The 18,749-nt window shown below is 39.7% G+C and overlaps 1 protein-coding gene across 9 annotated transcripts in view; it reads right to left on the reverse strand.

Moving 5' to 3' along the window:
* Window positions 1-18,749, reverse strand: part of FARS2 (phenylalanyl-tRNA synthetase 2, mitochondrial) — a 288,269-nt gene that overhangs the window by 172,547 nt on the left and 96,973 nt on the right. The window lies entirely within an intron of this gene.

Consider the following 18,749-nt stretch of genomic DNA (forward strand, 5'->3'; position numbering starts at 1 on the left):
GGAGGGACAACTGCATGCACTCGTACAGGTCAGGAGCAGACCTGCTGGAGAGGAGCTGTGCAGGGAAGGACCTGGGTGTCCTGGTAAGCAACAGGTTGGCCATGAGCCAGCAGTGTGCTCCTGTGGCCAAGAAGGCCAGCAGTTTTCTGCAATGTGGCCAGGAGGTTGAGGGAGATCTCTGCCCTGGTGAAACCAAATCTAGAGTTCTGGGTTTTCCAGTTCAAGAAAAACAGGGAACTTCTGGAGAGAGTCCAGCTGGAGGACAGCAAGGATGGTAAGGGGACTGGAGCATCTCCCTTAAGAGGAAAGGCTGAGGAGAGACATGGGACTCTTGAGCCTGGAGAAGGCTGAGAGGGGAATCTTGTCACTGTTTATAAATATCTAAAAATGTGGGAGTTAAGTTGATGGAGGCAGTCCTTTTCAGTGGCATGCAGCAATAGAACAAGGGGCAATGGACACAAACTGGAACACAGGAAGTTCATGCTGGACACGAGGAAGAACTTTCATCCTGTGAGGGTGACGGAGCACTGGAACAGGATGCCCAGACAGGTTGTGGAGTCTCCTTCCATGGAGATATTCAAGACCTGCCTGTGCACCCTACTCCAGAGAACATGCTTTAGCAGAGGGTTGGACTCGATCTCTTGAGGCCCCTTCCAACCCGTACAATTCAGTGATTCTGTAAAACAAGGTAGCCAGATTCTGCCTTGATCCCACTCTTTATTCTCCTTTCCCATGACATCTGGTCTAAAGGGCTACGCTCTCCTAAGCATCAGCTCACTCGCTCTCTTCTTCTGTAACACAATACCCTTGTTGTCTCTGAGAGTCTCTGGCCACAGAGGAAGGTGCAGCTATAAAGCAAGAAAGCACTGTGTTTGCAAAGTGTTTTGTGGATCCCAAGGATCACACATTCTAAGGTCTCTTCTTCCCCAAATACTCTATCTACAAGAAATACACTGAAGTTCCAGGCACTGTCTTGTTCTGATAAAGGATATATTTCTGGAGAAGAAAGCAACTAAGGTAAGTAACCATTACGCTTGCCCTTTTAATATTTAATATGGAATATCCGTGAGCAAAACTTTTGATTATGGTACAATGTGCTTGCATCATCTCTGAAAGTGTCACTGTATGCAATTAAGACTCTGAAAGAGCATGAATAAGTAACGCAGGAGGAGAATAGAATATTCAGCAAACACCTAAGGAGACCATCACATTAAATTCTGATTCATCTGGGAAGGAACTATGTTACACTGAAAAGCATAATTATGCATTTTGTCTTAATTAAATATGCTCTTAATAGTATAACAGAAAGCATCTATGTTCTGTTCTTGGCAGTGGATGTGCACAGAGCTTAGAACTAGCATGCCCTACCTGCCTAGTATAAAGTCCAGTACATTTGGTTTTTTTATTAACTCATCAATTACAATTGTGCTGGTTTTGAAGCATTTAGCATGTAATAAATGCAAGCAACGACAACAAATGCAAAAGGTGAAAAGTATAGAGAACCAGCAGTCACTCATACAAGTGAGTCATCCAACAATTTGAGCATGTTATGTAGACAATATGAACATCCTCACATACTTAATGAGAACATAGACCACAAGCTTTCAATATAAACAATTGCAAAGAGGGTGAATGAAATCCTCCTGAATTTTTCATGTTTTTCAGTTCCTCCTGGGACTGTAACGCACCTCATTTATTACAAGCATTTTAACAAATATTTGCTTGAAAAACTGACAAATGCCATTTCAGTAGGATTCAAAAAATGATTTTACTATTCCAGCATCATATAAAACTGTCATACAATACTAATTCTGTTCATCGGTTGTGCCAAAGTTTTGCACCATCTCTTTATTCTGACTGGTTAGTACTACTGGATTCTACAGAAAAAGGTTATTCAGGTCAGATTTCAAAGATGACCAGCTCTTCAGATAATCTGAAACTTCAAGCAGTGCAGAACAGAGACTGTGAAAGAGAGTAACCTGCAAAATAAAATCCTTTGTTGAGAATTCAAAGCCTTTTTTTAGTAGGAAAAAATACAAGAGGATACATTCTTTAAATATACATTTAGCCTCTTGGCCTTAATCCACAAAACTGTTCTTCAGCACAAAGAGCAGAGCCCATAGGTAGCTTTTATAGGCTGACTTTCCTCAAATCATTTTATTTTTGAACTTGAAAGGATATTAAAATGCCAAGTAACAAATAATATTGTCCCACTTCACGTAGTGTTTCGTTATTGGAAAATAAGTACTAAATGTAGGCTGAACTAGTATTATCTAACAGGGAAAAAAAGTGAGGAAAAAAAATAGTCAAAAGAAACAGATCTGTAAACTTTGGGCAATGACTGAGAACTAGTACAGCTGATCCATCAATGATGTGTGAAGCAAACTGCCCGAAGAAAACCATCCAATGCAGAATCAATAGGAAAATTGTTTTGCAATTAAGTATAATCATAAACATACAACTGACAACACTCTGAATGCTGAGGTACGACCAGCCAGGGAGCATGGGGAAAGAAATGTTTTTGCATAACAATAAGATGTTATGACTCTAAACAGGTCCAAAGAAGTGCCATAGAACTCTGCTACAGGATATATTTCTGCTTGCAGAAACGAAGACCTGCATTTTTGAGTAACATCAGGAGATGTACTAGCACAAACCAGTTCTGTGGTTTGAATGACAGCCACAGGGAAAGGTTAACTATGAGAGGTTATCCCAGCATACCATTATAGGTAAAAACTAAACAAGAATAGGAGGAGAATAGGGAGGGGTTAATCAAGCAGTAAACAGGGGTGGGACATCTGCTGAGGGAATTGGAAGCATCGGATCAGCTGTGAACCCTGGAGTCCTCAACCAGTGAGGAAACAGGGGAGGGAATTTGCGCTGGGAAGCAGGAAATATAAACTGTTGTGTTTCTCTGGTCTGGCACGCCTCTCTACTCTGGAGGTTGCCCACTTCTGCAAAAGCATCAAATAAATTGTGATTCATAGCAAATTCTGCCTGAGCTTGGAATACTGAACACAAGCATTTCTCACAGGGAAAAAAAAAAAAAAAAAAACTAGTGTCAAGATATAACGTGTCCTTCTCTCTTTTTCACCAAATATCCATAGTGTGTTGCCTCCTCTGAAAGTAGGGAACAATGTACCCAAGACATTTTCATATTTTCTTAATTAGCATTGCCCAAATGTTTAATTTCTAGCCCTGATAAAGTGCTGTTTAAGTTATTTGCCAACTGGACAGAAATGATGAGACCTACCATGTTGTAAGGTACCTGCGGGTCCATATCTCCTGGCATACCCTCTGCCAAACACGTAACACTGGAGCACATGGCAAGAGTCTATATACTTCCTCTGTACGTAATGGAGAAACATCTTCCCAGTGCCAGGTGCAATCATTTAGAAGCAAGAGAATCACTAGCCCCTGGAATTTTCTCTATTTACTGAAAACTTATTACTGTCACTTTCATTTATACAAGTAGATAAAACAAGCTAAAACTGCCAGAAGTCACAGGTTACTATGATAAAGTCTCTTAAACCAACATTCTCTATTCCTCAATACTGTACACTTAAGAATTACAGAAATGGCTGAGGTGGGAAGGGACCTCTGGAGGCTGTCTTGTCAAACCCTTCCAGCTCTGTGCAGAGTTAACTACAGCACACTGCTCAGGACCACGTCCAGTTGGGTTCTGGATGGATGGAAAGACTCCACAACCCCTCCAGGCAAGATGTCTCAGTGTTTAACCATTGTCACAGAAGAAGAGTTACTTCTTATGTTTAAAAGGAATTTCCTATATTTCAATGTTGCGCTCACTGAATGTTGTCCTGTCACTAGGCACTGCTGAGAAGAGTTCAGACCTGTCATCTTTGTTCCCCCCAATATGTAATTTTGCACTCTGAGGAGATCCATCTTAGCCTTCTATTCTCAAGGTTCTCACCCCGTTCAAGAGAGGTTCCAAGTCCTTAACCACCACTGGACTCCCCTCAGTATGTCCACATCTCTCTTCTACTGCAGAGGCCAGGACCAGACACAACCCTCCAGATGCATCTTGTCAGAGCTTAGCAGGGGAGAAGGATCACCTTCCTTAGCCTGCTGACAGCACTACCAACACAACCCAAGATGCTGTTGGCCTTCTTTGCTGTGAGATTATTGCTGGCTCACAGTTAGCATGTTGTCTATCACTCTGGGTAATAAACAGGTATTCTGAGATATCTTTTCCTGTCACTCCTGCAACTGATCTCATTCTTTCTCTCAAAGACTTTATGTGCATTTCAGACAAAGCAAACTGTTGTGTTTCTCTCAGAAAAAAAATTATTCACATGGAGCTGGATGGCCATCTTTATTCCTTCCTAAATTAACCTAACCTGTAATATTCCTAGTTTTTGGTCTGTAATATCTAATTTCATCAACTGAGATTTGGCAGAGCGCTCACTATATAAGAACACTGAGCCAGCAATGATACAAAATCAAAACACGCCCCTAGACAGATTTGTGATGGTTCTTCAGTCAAATCGTTCACATATTTTCGAAACTCAAAACCTGGAATGAAACTTCTTTCTTCATAATACATATATATAATCAACAGAAAAAATGCAAGATAGGATACGAAGAAGAAAGATAAAATCTGACACAGCCTGTGACAACCATGAAATATTCAAAAATAGAAGCTGTCTTCTTCCAGTATGAAGCTTGAGAAAGAGGTGCCTGATTACTGCATACCAGTGGAGCTTTCTTTTCCACAGAAGTGGCATCACATACTTACATCCCAAAATGCCTTCAGCAATTTGGCCTAAAGCATGCTTACCAATTCTCAAAACCATCACAACTTGGACTGGATCAAACAGGCATCCCCTAAGCATGCTAGCACACTGTGACAAATAAACTTAGTAGTTGTTTTTTTTTTCTTGAAGTATGGAATTGTGCCCTCATCAACTCACACCAAAATCTGATAGGATAAATAAAGAGAAAAACCTGTGTTCTCTAAGAAAACATAAAAACCATGGAATAGGAAGAGGAATTTCAAACAGGTGAAATAACAACACAGGTTCAATTCTACCTAGCAACTCAACTTCATTCTTTGGTGTCAGAACAACATTTATACTGTACTCCTTAAAGTCAAGGGCTTATTCTGGGAAGTGTTCTTAGTGGCAGAATGCTGCTTCATAAAATCATGCCTTGTTCTGGTTATAGTGAAGAATCTGTGCCTTTATCAGAGGAATTACGGAAAACAAACAGGAGATCAAAGGAGATCTTTGACATCTTTGTGATTGTCTTTGGAGTTTCAGAGCACGTCTCCATTAATTCTCTACTAACTTTGGGAAATTCTTAATGTAATGATTTTGCTGATGGCAGCACGTGTGAGACTATACTAAGCTTGAAAACACATCTCTTTGATGAATGAAAGGAGACCCTGAAGTGCTAATTCTTCCAGCATTGTTTTCTTCTCATATACCATTCTTCAAGAAGTTAACCGAACTGTGGCTGGAAAAACTGAGTTGTATCATTCTGTGATTTACATTCAGGAAAAAGTTGTGGAACAACAGTTCCGTTTTCAGTCTTCTGGTAGTTTTCTTGGCAGAAGGCATATATATAAACATGCATATTCTATTTGTTCTATTAATACAAACTATTTAAAAATTAAGTATGGTCATTAGAACTCGAAGTTTTTCCTTTCCACATTTAATGAACTTAGTTACAAAACATAAAACCATATGTGGGTATCAGAGTATTACTTTGCCAGTTGAAAGATAACTTCTTTTGCTTGAGGCAACCCTTTACAAGTATGCCATCTGGAAAACTGAAAACTGCACGTACAACTTTATATTGTTATTACACTCTGGAGTTCTGGAATGCAGAGAGACCAGAACTGCTCAGAAGAATTACAAAAATCAGACTGAAAAGTGTGGTGTCAGTCACTTATTACCTGGGCATAATCTAATCTAGCACAGCAAGACTCAAACAGTAGCTCCACTGCATCCTGTCTTTGAGAAATAGAGACAATTTCCATCTCCTCTGCTCAGCAGCTAAATAAACCTATGTCACTAGGGAGGTAAGATGATCCCTTTCTATACTTTGTTGTTTTGGCTCTCGTCAATAAAGGAAAAAAGAAAACCCCAGAACAGGTAGATTCGACCCAGGAAATCTCAATTCCTTTGTTTCTATAAATACATGGGATTGAAAAAGAACAGGAAGAAAAAAAAAAACAAAATAATCTTCTGAGAAGATGACTAGTCATTCCAAATGAGAGAGCTCCCAGTGTGCAAGAAATTCATCACAACTCAATTGCTCAAACTGTCCACCTAGAGCTGCTACCTTCTCCTTTTAACCACAAACCCATAAAGGGCCTGCTTGGTCCTCTTGGCAACATAGTCCTTGTCCTCTTTGTTACCGTCATAGCCCTGAATGATAATTTCAAATGCAGGACTCATCATAAAACACAGCTTGCAGCACACACACGCAGCTGCGCGTATACAGGCTGGGCTTTGTTCTTTTGCCTCTTCGTTTCATGGGGAACTCAGCTTTGCTTCTAAGAAGCAAAGGATCTAGGAAGTGTTTCCCAGATCCAGAGCAGGGCAACGACTAAAGTGTTTCAAACCTTTAATCAAGGAGAAAAAGAAATGGCTTTCTGTGTTGCTGGCTCACTTAACATAGTTTCACAAGGCCTTTCCATATTTAGCAGACTTGTTTGTTTTCCCCTTGGATTCTAACATGAGTGTACAGATTTCATAGGTTTAAAAAGTAATGTTTTACTCTTGTGGCTGTGTAAAAATATGACTTAGATGTAGAATCAAAGAAAACCAAACCCATGCTCTGCATTTTTAAGTATCTTTTTTAAAAATGCTTGGCACTGGCTGCGATGTCTTTGACCAGAACTAACATTCCTTCCAGTGTGCGTTGGGCTGGACCCAGGCACTAAGCTTCACTTGGCAAGTTTCCTTCAAATACTGAAAATTCAAAAGAAAACTAAGAACTATTTGCCTTCTCCATTGTCAGTATCATGTTGCAGGAGTGAGCAAATTCAGGAATATTTGACACAGATTGAAAAAGGTAGAAGAGAAGTGAACTTTAGTATCCAATTCACAGCTTTTTAGGTTTTCAAATACAAAGCCAGTAGTGCCACAGAGCATTCTGTGCTGAACTGAGTTTTTGAAAACATTATAGCTGGCTGAATTGCATGCTTGGCTAATGGAAAGGAGAGCAAAGACCAATACACAGAGTGGCAAAGCTAAGTCAGATGACGCCACAGGCATCACTTCAATGCAGTGGCTGAACAGACAACTTCTTGCAAAGGCCTGTCACTGAGATATTTTCCCAAGAAAAGGGACTTTATGCACACGCACATAACAATGCAACTCAGTTACCTGTGGTAGCTCTTAAGAAAACGCAAAATGACTCTCATGTGAGCCCAGACATTACCTTCCCATATGTTCCATCTGACCATACAAAGTAAATAACACATATCTTGATAAAAACAGTTGAAGAAAATGCAGATACCACAGGTAGTACTTATTGTCTTTACTACTGTGACAGCCCAGTTCAAAGAGACACCCTATATGGGACTACAGCTGTCTTCCTGAGCACTCAATAAGCAAACAACTAAGTGCCTGAAGGAGGTTACAGCCTAAATACATGAGAGAAAAGAAGCATTCTCAATCCCAGTCTTCAGATGATCAGTTGAGTCATAAAGAAATATAACGTACTCCACAAAGACAGTCAGGCCCTTTCCATGTGCCTGTGTGCTACTGGACAGTCCAAACAGAATCATTTATCTCATGGTGCTCCATCATACTCAAGCTTTTAAAGAACACCTAGGAACCAAACTGCCCTCCCTTTACATAACTAAACTGGCTTCCACAGCTCCAGGAGACCAATTCCATGAGGCACAGAGTGTCACAACACTCAAACACCTCAGGAGGACTCACCCTAAATGACCTGGACACAGTCACTTAACAAGACAACAGAAGATCCTTGACCTTCTGATTCTGTACTCACAACAGTACTATGATTTTGTGCAACTTTGTGGGTAAGGCTTTTTGCTCTTGCTATATATGTTAAAAATGATCTAGCAAGCTGAAAAGGGACATAGGATATTGAAGATACCCATCGCTTAGATGAGAACTCTTGGTGTCCTTTAAAGATGGTGCATTTCAAAAAAGGTCAGGATAGTATAAATCAAATTTCACTTCTGCAGTATTACCTTCTGCTCTATTCTGTCATTTTGCAATTGCCCTACACCACTGATGCATACTGTTAAAACAGCTAAAACTCTGCTAGAACATAGCCACAATGCGCTATCAAATTAAAAACCCTTGTACTTGGAGCATTTTAAGATCTGAAAGGAGCATACAAACACAACTTCTTTGCTTATTTCTGTAGCTTTGCAATGACTTTTCTGCATAGAAAGGTATAAATGATACTAAAATATCTTAAAAACAAGACAAATTAAAAAGTCAAATCACTCAATTATTTTTCATCTCAGTCTGCTGTTTTGAAGCTGCTTTCATTGATAGTTAAACCCCATAAACTTCAGTAGAATTACTGCCGATGTGCATGCATGAAAATCAAATAGGTACATTCAAGATGTTCTTTGATGCCTTTGTTAGAAAAATGACTACCAGCTTAATTAAGAACAAGAATTTCTGGATGCCATTTTGATAGTAGTTTAACTGTTCATAAAGAAAACTAATTTTATCCCAAATGCAGCAAAGTGAAATAAATTATTTGGTGGACAGATCTCTGTATACTGCAGTAAAATGTTTATTAATTTGCTATTCTTGGGAAATACTCACTGTAATGACAAAAAGAAGAAAATGAAGTTTTACTTATTTTCTGAAAGTATAGGATATGATTCCCTTGATCGAAAACTTAGGATCAGGACATTATGCTGAGCATTTAAGAGATACTAAGGGAATTAAAAGAAATTTCAATGATACTAGTGATATTCATTGTCAATGTTAATAACCTATTTACCATGTTAGCAGCTTTATAGGCTTTTAAATGGCAGAAATGAAATTACACTTCACTATGGCATTATTACTAATATTATGAAGAAAAATCCACAGTTCCTTGTCCCTATCATGCAGCTATTTTTATTCTATATTTCAGGGGCACCATTAGGACAGATTTTCCCTCCTCCTTCCACCTGCAGAGGAAAATTCCAAACAGTAAAGTCTTAAAATCTGCTTGGCCAGCACAACAGGCACAGCCCCTTTATCTTTACAAATCTGAATTCCAGGCTGGCCTTTCCTGTCTGTCTTTCACACTGGATGAAAGCACAAGTACCAAATACCAATGCTGCAGCTTACTATCTGGGATGTTCAACTTGTATAAAAGAACTAGTCTAGTAGTCTTCACTGGAAGTGGAATGTTCAATCCTTGAAAGGGAAAAAGACCATCCCATCTTTAAAATCCTCATCTGTGAGCCCCAGTTGGATCCTGCCTCCAGTTTTCTTGCATGATTTTCTCTTACTGTCTTAAAAATGTTATTGAAAATGTGAGATCACAAGTGTAATCTTTGTGAGGTACCACTACTATCTACTTGCTAACATGGACAGAGGGCTTTCACTACATGAAAGCTAGCATCTTCACCAACTAAAGAATCCCTGTCACACAAAAAAACAAAATCACTTTGTAGAAAACACTATATAACTTCCTTCCTTTTTTCACGCGATCAAAAATAACATTCTCCCTTTCTGGCACAGTAGGTAAAACTAAGTACAAAGATGAAGGAGTGAATGCTTGAAATGTTGTGTGCTGAACACTTCCTTAAACTAAATAAAAAAATGGTTTTTTCTTGTCCTGTAAGCACAACCATTCCATTTCACATGCATTTTGGAAAGTGCTCCAGGAGAGAATAAACACAAGCACATTCAAACTTACATTTCAGTAACCATATCTTAAAGTGAAAATATCAATCCAGACATCTTTAAAATGTCTTTTCATTAAAATTCTGTACATTCTACCCAGCTGCACATGATACACTTCTAAATTAGAGTATTTCTGATATTCTTTCTTTGAAGTTTTAGAGCCCGTTAAAAAGTAAGGATACAATGAAAGAGTTACCTGCTTGGAAGAGCCTGATACGGAACGTTTTCTAATTGTTCTGAGCCAAGGACCATTTCTGGGCATTCTTTAAATGTACCAATGTTACTAATAAAAGGTACTCAGCTGACCAACTCTCTTGACCAAGATCACCTGCATGTTCAGAGAGCCTGGGGATCGCAGAAGGCCTCATCCAGCTTCCCGCATCACTCTCAATCACCTTCACTCCGTTCTCAGGGGAGAGCTTCTACAAGAAAGGCCTTAACTTGGTTTTGGTTTCCCTGAGGAAAACACCAAGGCTTTTGATTACTGCCAATTGCTCATAGGTGACTGGTGATAGACCCAGCCTGCAAATGCAAATCCAGTGACTTCTGGTCACCGCCAGCCTGGGCTAGATGCAAACCGGCAACCTGAAGGTGAAAGCCTCTAAAGCCACTTACCGATCCCCTGAGCCATGGACCCCCATAGCTGCTTATTTCTCATAACCTGATATTTATCAGAAAATGGAGAAGCATCAGTACAACAAACAGAAAACGTGTTGCTATTTCCAATTCTACTTTTAATTACAAAAAAAAATCCATCAAGATTTCAAGTCCTTTTTACACCATAACACACTGTTACTCCTCTAGTGTTTGAGTTTACACTGAGAAAAGAGAACAAATGCAATCAGTTCTGTACCTTTTGATTACACAGAAAATGAAAAAGACAAATCCCACAGCACATGAGACTGGATGCTATAGCTTTGTACCCTGTGCTAATACATTGCACTGCATCAAAAGTAGTAATGGAAACTCTCTGGGGCACTACAGCATGCACAATAAGCCTTCACTCTTACTGTCTATTCCACTCCTTGTCCAACCAGATGTCAGGTTTTCCCAGTTTCCAGGTGGAAGTAGGTCTACAGCACATTCTACAGTCATCTACACTAGTCTGCCAACTTAGAGCTCTACAAAATTTTGCAAGCTACCATCAAGGATATCAAAATAGGCCTTCAGCTGAGCTGCAATTTAAATCCTTCCTATCAGCAATACACTAACACGTGACTCAAATTGTCTACGAAGATGTACCCCATGTATCAATGACAAGATTGGTATAACCACCACAAAACCATTACTATAGATGTAGGAACAATAAGAACAGGTTGAGGAAAGTGTGCCATTGTATTTCTAGGACTACGTTTTAGCAAGTTGTCACTCTGGAGACAAAGAACTTCTGAGCTGCCTCACGGTGAACCATCAAAAACTTTAGGCTTTTTAACCCAGGAGGCCCTGAGGTGAATTCTGACAAGACCCCCAGCCTTTGCTTCTCCTTTTTGGCAAAGGAAACTTTCCTTCCATACCACAGGAAAGCAATTCTATTTCATAGCAGCAATGAATGATAAAGGGAAAAAATGCAGCAGGAAATGAAAGACTGAAAGAGATGGCACAGAAAAGGAATGAGGAAAGTAGCACAGTACCTGAGACAAGCCAAACTAGCAACAATATGAAAGCACAGACATGAAGGGGTACTGTAAGAGAATCTGGCACAGCAGAAGTCAATGATGCAAATTAACAGAGTGAAACAATGAGTAGATGCCCAACTGGATTGCCACCCTCCTATCCAAAAGATGAGATATGTCATACTAAGCCCAAAACATTAAATGTTTAACGCATTAAAATATAAGAAGACCTAGCAGAGAGATGCCAGCTTCAGCCACTGGGTAAAAAATACAAAATAAAAAGATTTCACCACTAATCAAATTACATAAGCGCAAGGTTGCAAAAAAGGAAAAAAGTATTAACATAAATTGGTTAGCTGTGCAAGATTTATCAAGTTAGAATAAAGTATGTTTTCAGGCTACGTTAATTTGAGCTTCAATTATATTGAGAAAGGCACTGAAATAATCAAATTATGAAGCCCCAAAAGCATTTAATAATCACAAAAATGAAGCAGATGCACTAATAAAATTAACACTAATAAACTAGGTCAGGAGTGAGAGAAGGAAAGGAGGGATGAAGGAGGAAAAGAGCTCCACCCCAAGATTGTGGCGCGGCCCCTCGGGCTGCTGCGGTGCTGCACATGGGGCTCAGCACCGCACCGACTGTGGATGATGCAGCTCTTTGACCTCTTTAACACAGACACTGCTCACACCGTCTCTGCAGGATCTCTGCTTGCTACAGCCAGCATCCAAACAGCTACTTAATATAGAAACGTGGCAGGAAATGCTCCCTCTACCAGCAGTTTGTCAATCTTCAGATTAGGACAGAGGGCCTTTCAGCATCGCAGGTGTATCTGCAGTGCAGCGGAGTCTGGAAAGATGAGCAGAAGACAGTCAGGAGCTCCTAGGCTCTTGAGTCACCCTGTGATCTGTGGGCTCAGGGAAGTAATTTTGGCACCGGGCCTCAGCTTGCCTCCTTCTGAGGAAGTATAACCTCTGCCTGCTCACTTTTCCTAAAATGTTTAGAGAGAGGAGGAGCCAGGATCGAGCTGTGTTGCCCTTTTACTTCTGTCCCTTCCCAAAGCTGACCAACTCCTGAGAAATCAAAGGAACACAAAGCAGTTCTCAAATCTGCTAGACTTTGGCTCTGCATTTCAACACACAAAACGCAGCTCACAATCAGGACTGCGGAGTGATGCTGAGTGCTAGCCAAGCTCAGAGGAAAGTCAGAACTGCTCTGCACCACCTCAGAATCTGACCCTCTCCCGTTATAAAACAGATGCATAAATGATTACAGTGATTATGCAGGGGAGCGAGATTATGCAAGTGCTAAGCACTGCTGTTGTAATACAGATACACAAACAAGTACGAAGGGGCCTAGGAATGTGCCATTTCTTTCTAGCTTTTTTAGGAAGGAAAAGAAAGAATGAGAAAGAGTGGGGTGGATAAGTGCAAAGGGAATTATTTAGGCAGGACAGAAATGCTGTCTTTCTGTCAGGCACTCCCTTGCTCACACAGGGAAAGCTCTAGAGCAGCAGCAAAACAGCAGAGGGAGAAACGCAGAGGCAAGGAACTAAACTGTTCATTAAAACTCAAGACTGGAAAGAGCTGACAAGCATTAAAGTGCCGCAGAAGATCATTCTTCTCAACTTTCTGGCACAAAAAAATCAGGAACAACTGCCAGTGAAAAAAAAAAAAAGAAGAACAGAACCATCAAGGACAGAGGAACAAAGTCACAGACCAGTTCTGAGGAGTGGAGAATGGTAGCAGAGATGAACAAGATCTGTTCATTTAGGTATGGTGAATTCTGGAAGCTTTTTTTTTTTTTTTTTTTTTTAAAGAAAACTCAACTGTTACTACAAATGCTGATATTAAAACATCTGCTTTTACATCCTCAAAAGCATGTGAACCTATTCAGGTAACATAACAGAAGATCAGGAAGATAAATATCAATCCTCACCCAATATTTTCAGTGCTGCTGTTCTTGAAAGCGCATACTCATTGCATCTTGTAGATCTCATGGTCTTGGTCCAATACAACATTATTAGAAGTCCACTTTTTCATGTAATTAGTATTATATATATTTTTTTTACCGAAGTTTAAATTTTAAATCATACTCCAAATACCATAGTTTAATATCACAATGTATGGAAAGTTAAACAATGACATATACATACAACTTTAGTGAGTTAGAAAAAAAATAGCTTTTTCCTTCCTATGAGAATTGCAAGAATCCCCAAATGCTTCCTACCTCAGATCCCCCCCAACCACTGTAGCATGATCTGACCCAACTATCGCTGTGACAAAAACCCCATCTGCAGACAGTTTCTCTATTAAATGAAAAGCTCATGGTGGCACATTTAACACAGTACTGGTTTTAAATCAGATTTTGGAAATTTCCTTCCTATTCCTCAACTTGCCAAACCAACTAAAAGGTTTGAAAATTTACATGACTAAAGAGTCTGCTTAGCTTTTGTTGAATACGAAAAGCAAAGCTTGATGAGAAGAATAGGTACCTTGAAAAACTACTTTAGGCAGGCTTTATTACGGCCAGTAAGGTATATCTCAGTTTACTGCTCATATCATTCCTGCTCTTTTCTTGTAACGAAGCCTTACATGCCTTAGCTCCAAAAGCAGACAAGTACATATTCTTAATGTGTACAAATACACCTGTAGGTCACTAAGAGCTAATTTTCCAGGAATTTTTGAAGGACAGCATTCTGTTAGTAGATCACTCATATCTATTTTTATACTGGAATGTCTTCAGAGAGTCTGATTGTCACTTGAGACTGTGTGGTATGAGCCTAACTAGGAGTGGGTAGCACCATAAATTTCTTAATGTGTCATTATGCATCACTGTCATTATTTATTACCCTTGTTTTTGCAAGCTGAAATAACATCTTGTGTGTAGGACAATGCATTTAGTTCAATTAAAAATCACTAAATCTTTATTAAGTTTTCAACTACCAGCACTATCAAAGTATTTATTTTAGAATACCCACTCCCCTAAGAAGGACATCTCAAGGATGAACCTAGAAAGGATATGGAAACTTTCCTCCACAGGAAAACTCCAGAATAAACTTCTCATATTCCTCATATTCTCCTCACCCTTCCCCTCCCAGTCAAATACAACTTTTACAAGTATTTTTGGTCCAAAGAGGAGCAAACAGACTGTCAAAGCATTATGCTTTGCAGACCACTCAAAATACAGACATCATTTAACCCAAAGGAATGAAGAATTACAAACAGTTTACGTGTATATATCAGGGTATTTTTCGCTAATATTATCATGTCAATACAGTAAGTGTTGTTTTTCCAGCTCCTTGAGAGCAAAAAAAGTCTCAAACTCTTAGCAGCTTGGAACCTGAGGGATCTTAAATTACACAGGTCAACAGTGAAAGCAAAAGCATCAAATGGGCTTCTCAAAATGGAGGTAAGAACAAAAACTAAATTGTGTTTTCTGTGTGCTGAAACACTGAGCAGGGGAAAACCCTAGGGCAATTCCCATATATATTATTCTGTGACACAATCAATGGGAAAGTAGTCACAATACTGGACAGCACTGCTGTATTTTATCAGTAAGGACAGTTTAGGCAAATTAATCAAATTAGTATACGCTAGATGCAAAGGCTGAAACACATACTTGATATATCAATTAGCTGATCTGAAAATAGCAATTCTTATACTCCATTCACATTTTGAAGCCGCTATTCTTTTCCATTTTTAAAGAAATCAAGTGTTGCTTTTTCAATTCACTGATATCTTACAAAGGGCTCAGCTGCATTCATGTCTTCTTTAATACCTGCACCTCATCTCTTTTGTCTAGGAACTTCAGCCCCCAAGCAGGAGGATGGGAATCTTCCCAAAGTCATTAACATCCCCTCCCCTTGTCATTCAAGTTTGACAGGATTCTCTCTTCTGCTACCCAGCTCTTTTGTTTGCTTACGCATCAAAGTGTCAGATGCCTTGCTGTAACAAGATGGTACACTGGGTCAGATCACAGTATTTTGCAAAAAATCCTTGAGACTGTTCTAGTAAGAGCCAAGAACATGTATGAGCAGGAAAAAAAAACACCCTGCCCTCATTCACTCACAGACAGGCTGCTAAAATCACAGATGGAGGTCATCTTGTAGGAATTGAATGTTGCTTCTGCATATAGAACTAACAAGATTCGTACTTTATTTCGTGGTCTCTTTATTGATACTAATAATTCTTTCTGGGGTTCTCTTTATTTCATTGAAAGGGGGGTCTCTGATTGTTTTCATCAACTATCCTTTAGATATTGATGCATGCTTAGTAAGTAGATGAAGTAATTAATAAGTACCAAGACCACAGCTTCTGTATTTTAGACTAAAAGCATATTGTAAGGTTATTCTGTTTTGCTAAGAGGCCCTCAGCAAAAGAATAGCAGGTTTATCAAATATCAAAGAAGCCAGGGCCTCCACACAAGGCCAAATTGTCTCACTCTAGGATTGGGGGAGGGATACAACAGGCAGGCCTCAGGATGCTTCCCTCTATCCTCCTTCCACACTTATCTTTATCCAAGAATCAACAGGTGTCCAGAAATAATGACCGGGTGCTGAGTAAGCAAGAGTTAGAAGTTAATTAATTAGCAGTATACATGGTTAGCTAGCAACAATTTATGTTCAACCAGTATCTTTATGTTTAGTTGAGCGTCGGGAAGATTGTGAACCTGAAGTACTCAGCCAATGAGGAACCAGGGGAGGAAAAGATAAGCGTCGGGTAATAGGGCATAAAAGATGTAACACTGCCTTCTGCGGCGCGCCTGCTTGCAGGACGCCCACCATTGCAATTGCGAATAAAATCTGCTTTTATCAGAGATACCGTCCTGATCAATTATTTGGATATTTCCAACAATCTCATCCAATCACATACGCAGACACATTACAGTTACTCTTGTGCTGCTCCTCCAAACTGTAGCATAAAATCTGTCCTTCAATTTATAGTAAAGATAGTTTTTAAAAACTTTTTTTCAGGGGGTTCAAAAAATAACACACAGGAAACGTGATACTTTACCTTTCAGCACAGCTCAGGACAAAAAAAGAAATCAAAACATTTCATGTCACAAAGTATCAGAATGGATAGAAGTGGACATTTAGGGAACAATTTATCATAGAATCATAGAATCATAGAATGGCTTGGGTTGAAAAGGACCTCAAAGATCATCGAGTCTCAACCCCCCTGCCAAGTGCAGGGTCGCCAACCACTAGACCAGGCTGCCCAGAGCCACGTCCAGTCTGGCCTTGAATGCCTTCAGGGACGGGGCATCCACAACCTCCCTGGGCAACCTGTTCCAGTGCGTCACCACCCTCTGTGTGAAAAACTTCCTCCTAATATCTAACCTAAATCTCCCCTGTCTCAGCTTAAAACCATTCCCCCTTGTCCTATCGCTATCCACCCTCACAAACAATCGATCCCCCTCCTGTCCTCCTCCTCCTATCATGAACATTTTCTCAGAAACAAGTCAAGTCCTTTTTACAGGTATCAATTTTGAATAAAAATACATTTTTTTTTCAGCTCAAAACACAAAACACCAACAGTTTAATGAGAAAGTTCCTTGCCAGTTCTATGCCTTGTCCTGTGAAGTAGTGTTTTCACACAGTGGAAGCAAGGCATGCAGGTATGTCCAGCTGCTTCTGCTCACACTTAGCAGAAGCAGAGTCTTTTAGGGGCTGCTTATTCTCCTGTACTTGGGCTTCCCAGCATCATTCTCTCTGCCAATCCACAAAGCAAAGTGGAGCCTGGCTGCCTAGCTATCAAGAGCTCGTGCACCCAGGCAAAGAGTAATCAATACAGCTCCAACCGTAATTCCTTTATGATCTAAAGTAAAATACTAATTTACTCAAGAATTCAGGCCACAGGATATTCCCCCTCATGCTCTGACCTTTTTTTGCTTACGCCTGCCTGGTCTCCTTAGGCTGAACAAATATTTGTAACTGATAACTCAATACATTATTACAGTGCAAGCGATGTTGTAACAGCTATCTGAATATGATGTTAAGAAGGATGAGAGACATAACCGACAGACTCGTAATCTTCAAAGCAGTTTTACATGGGAGCAAACTAAAGCATAGACCACTCATGACTTGTCAGCTAATAATGTAATCACTTCTTATTCTAATACCATGCTGTAGTACAAGCCAATCATTTATTCTGTGAGTCTTCCAGCAAAACTGCATAAACAACAATAACCCTCCTCCAAACATGACATTTTTATTTCTTGCTGTACGTGAATTAATTGAAATTCAAATTCAGATGCTTTGCGTGTGCACAGTTGGAAGCTTGTCCTGTCTCTTAGTTAAGCGTGCTTTCTAGCAACCAAATACTACCATGCTAAATTGTCAAATAAGCTGGGAAAGAATTTCCAAGTAAATTATTTTCAGGGCACTATCTTTATTTTAAGCAAGAAAGAAGTATTTATGCATTCAGCCAATCTTTCTTATGAATGAAGAACTCATTCCAACACATAGCTACTGTTATTTCTAGATAGGCAAAAAGCAAAAAAAAAAAAAAAAAAAAAAAAAAAAATTGCATAATGAAACAAGTTTTTTGCTTGAAGCAGCTATTCCACCTGCCTAAAAACCAGAAAAGATGGAGGGAAAGTCAATGGCTGCCAACGGAGATAAATCTGCTCCAGCAGAGGGGGGAAAGATGAGCTGGGGCTGGTAGAGCAAGTCTACATGCCTGCTGGTGAACTCAAAGGGCAGAAATGGATGGGGAAAACACAGACGTGTAAGCTCAATTTGTCTTTTCTGCAACTCAAGTACAAATAAGGGCTTGCAGACACAATCACGATGAGGAGAGAGAGCTGCAAACCTACTCTTTCCTCATTTGATGAAAACGTACACCGCACTTACTAGTACTAAAGGGGATGAGACAGTCGTGCTCTCTCCATCTTCCCCACCTTCCTATACGTCTGTCCCAAAAGCATCTCTAAACCTGCCAATCAGTTACCATCAACGTGCAGGAAGCACACAGGCCAGAGAGAGGAAATACACTACTTCTTATCTAAACACAGTAAAGTATTTACATAAATCACAGTTGGTAATTATGGTAGCTTTCTGATAGATGACCATCTTAGAGGATATCACTGGGCTTCATACTAAGGTAGAACTGATTTATTTGAGAGGACGTTTCCCAAAATTAAAGAGTCATACAAAACAGGTAGGAATATCATCTCCTATTTAATGTTGCAATCATTTTTGTCCTTAGCCTGGAAGGCATGGTGTAAATGGAAACACAACTGAGGAAGTGTGCATGGATGACGAACCTAGAG

The sequence above is a fragment of the Numida meleagris genome, chromosome 2 (genome assembly GCF_002078875.1).
Source record: "Numida meleagris isolate 19003 breed g44 Domestic line chromosome 2, NumMel1.0, whole genome shotgun sequence".
NCBI classification, from domain to species: domain Eukaryota; kingdom Metazoa; phylum Chordata; class Aves; order Galliformes; family Numididae; genus Numida; species Numida meleagris.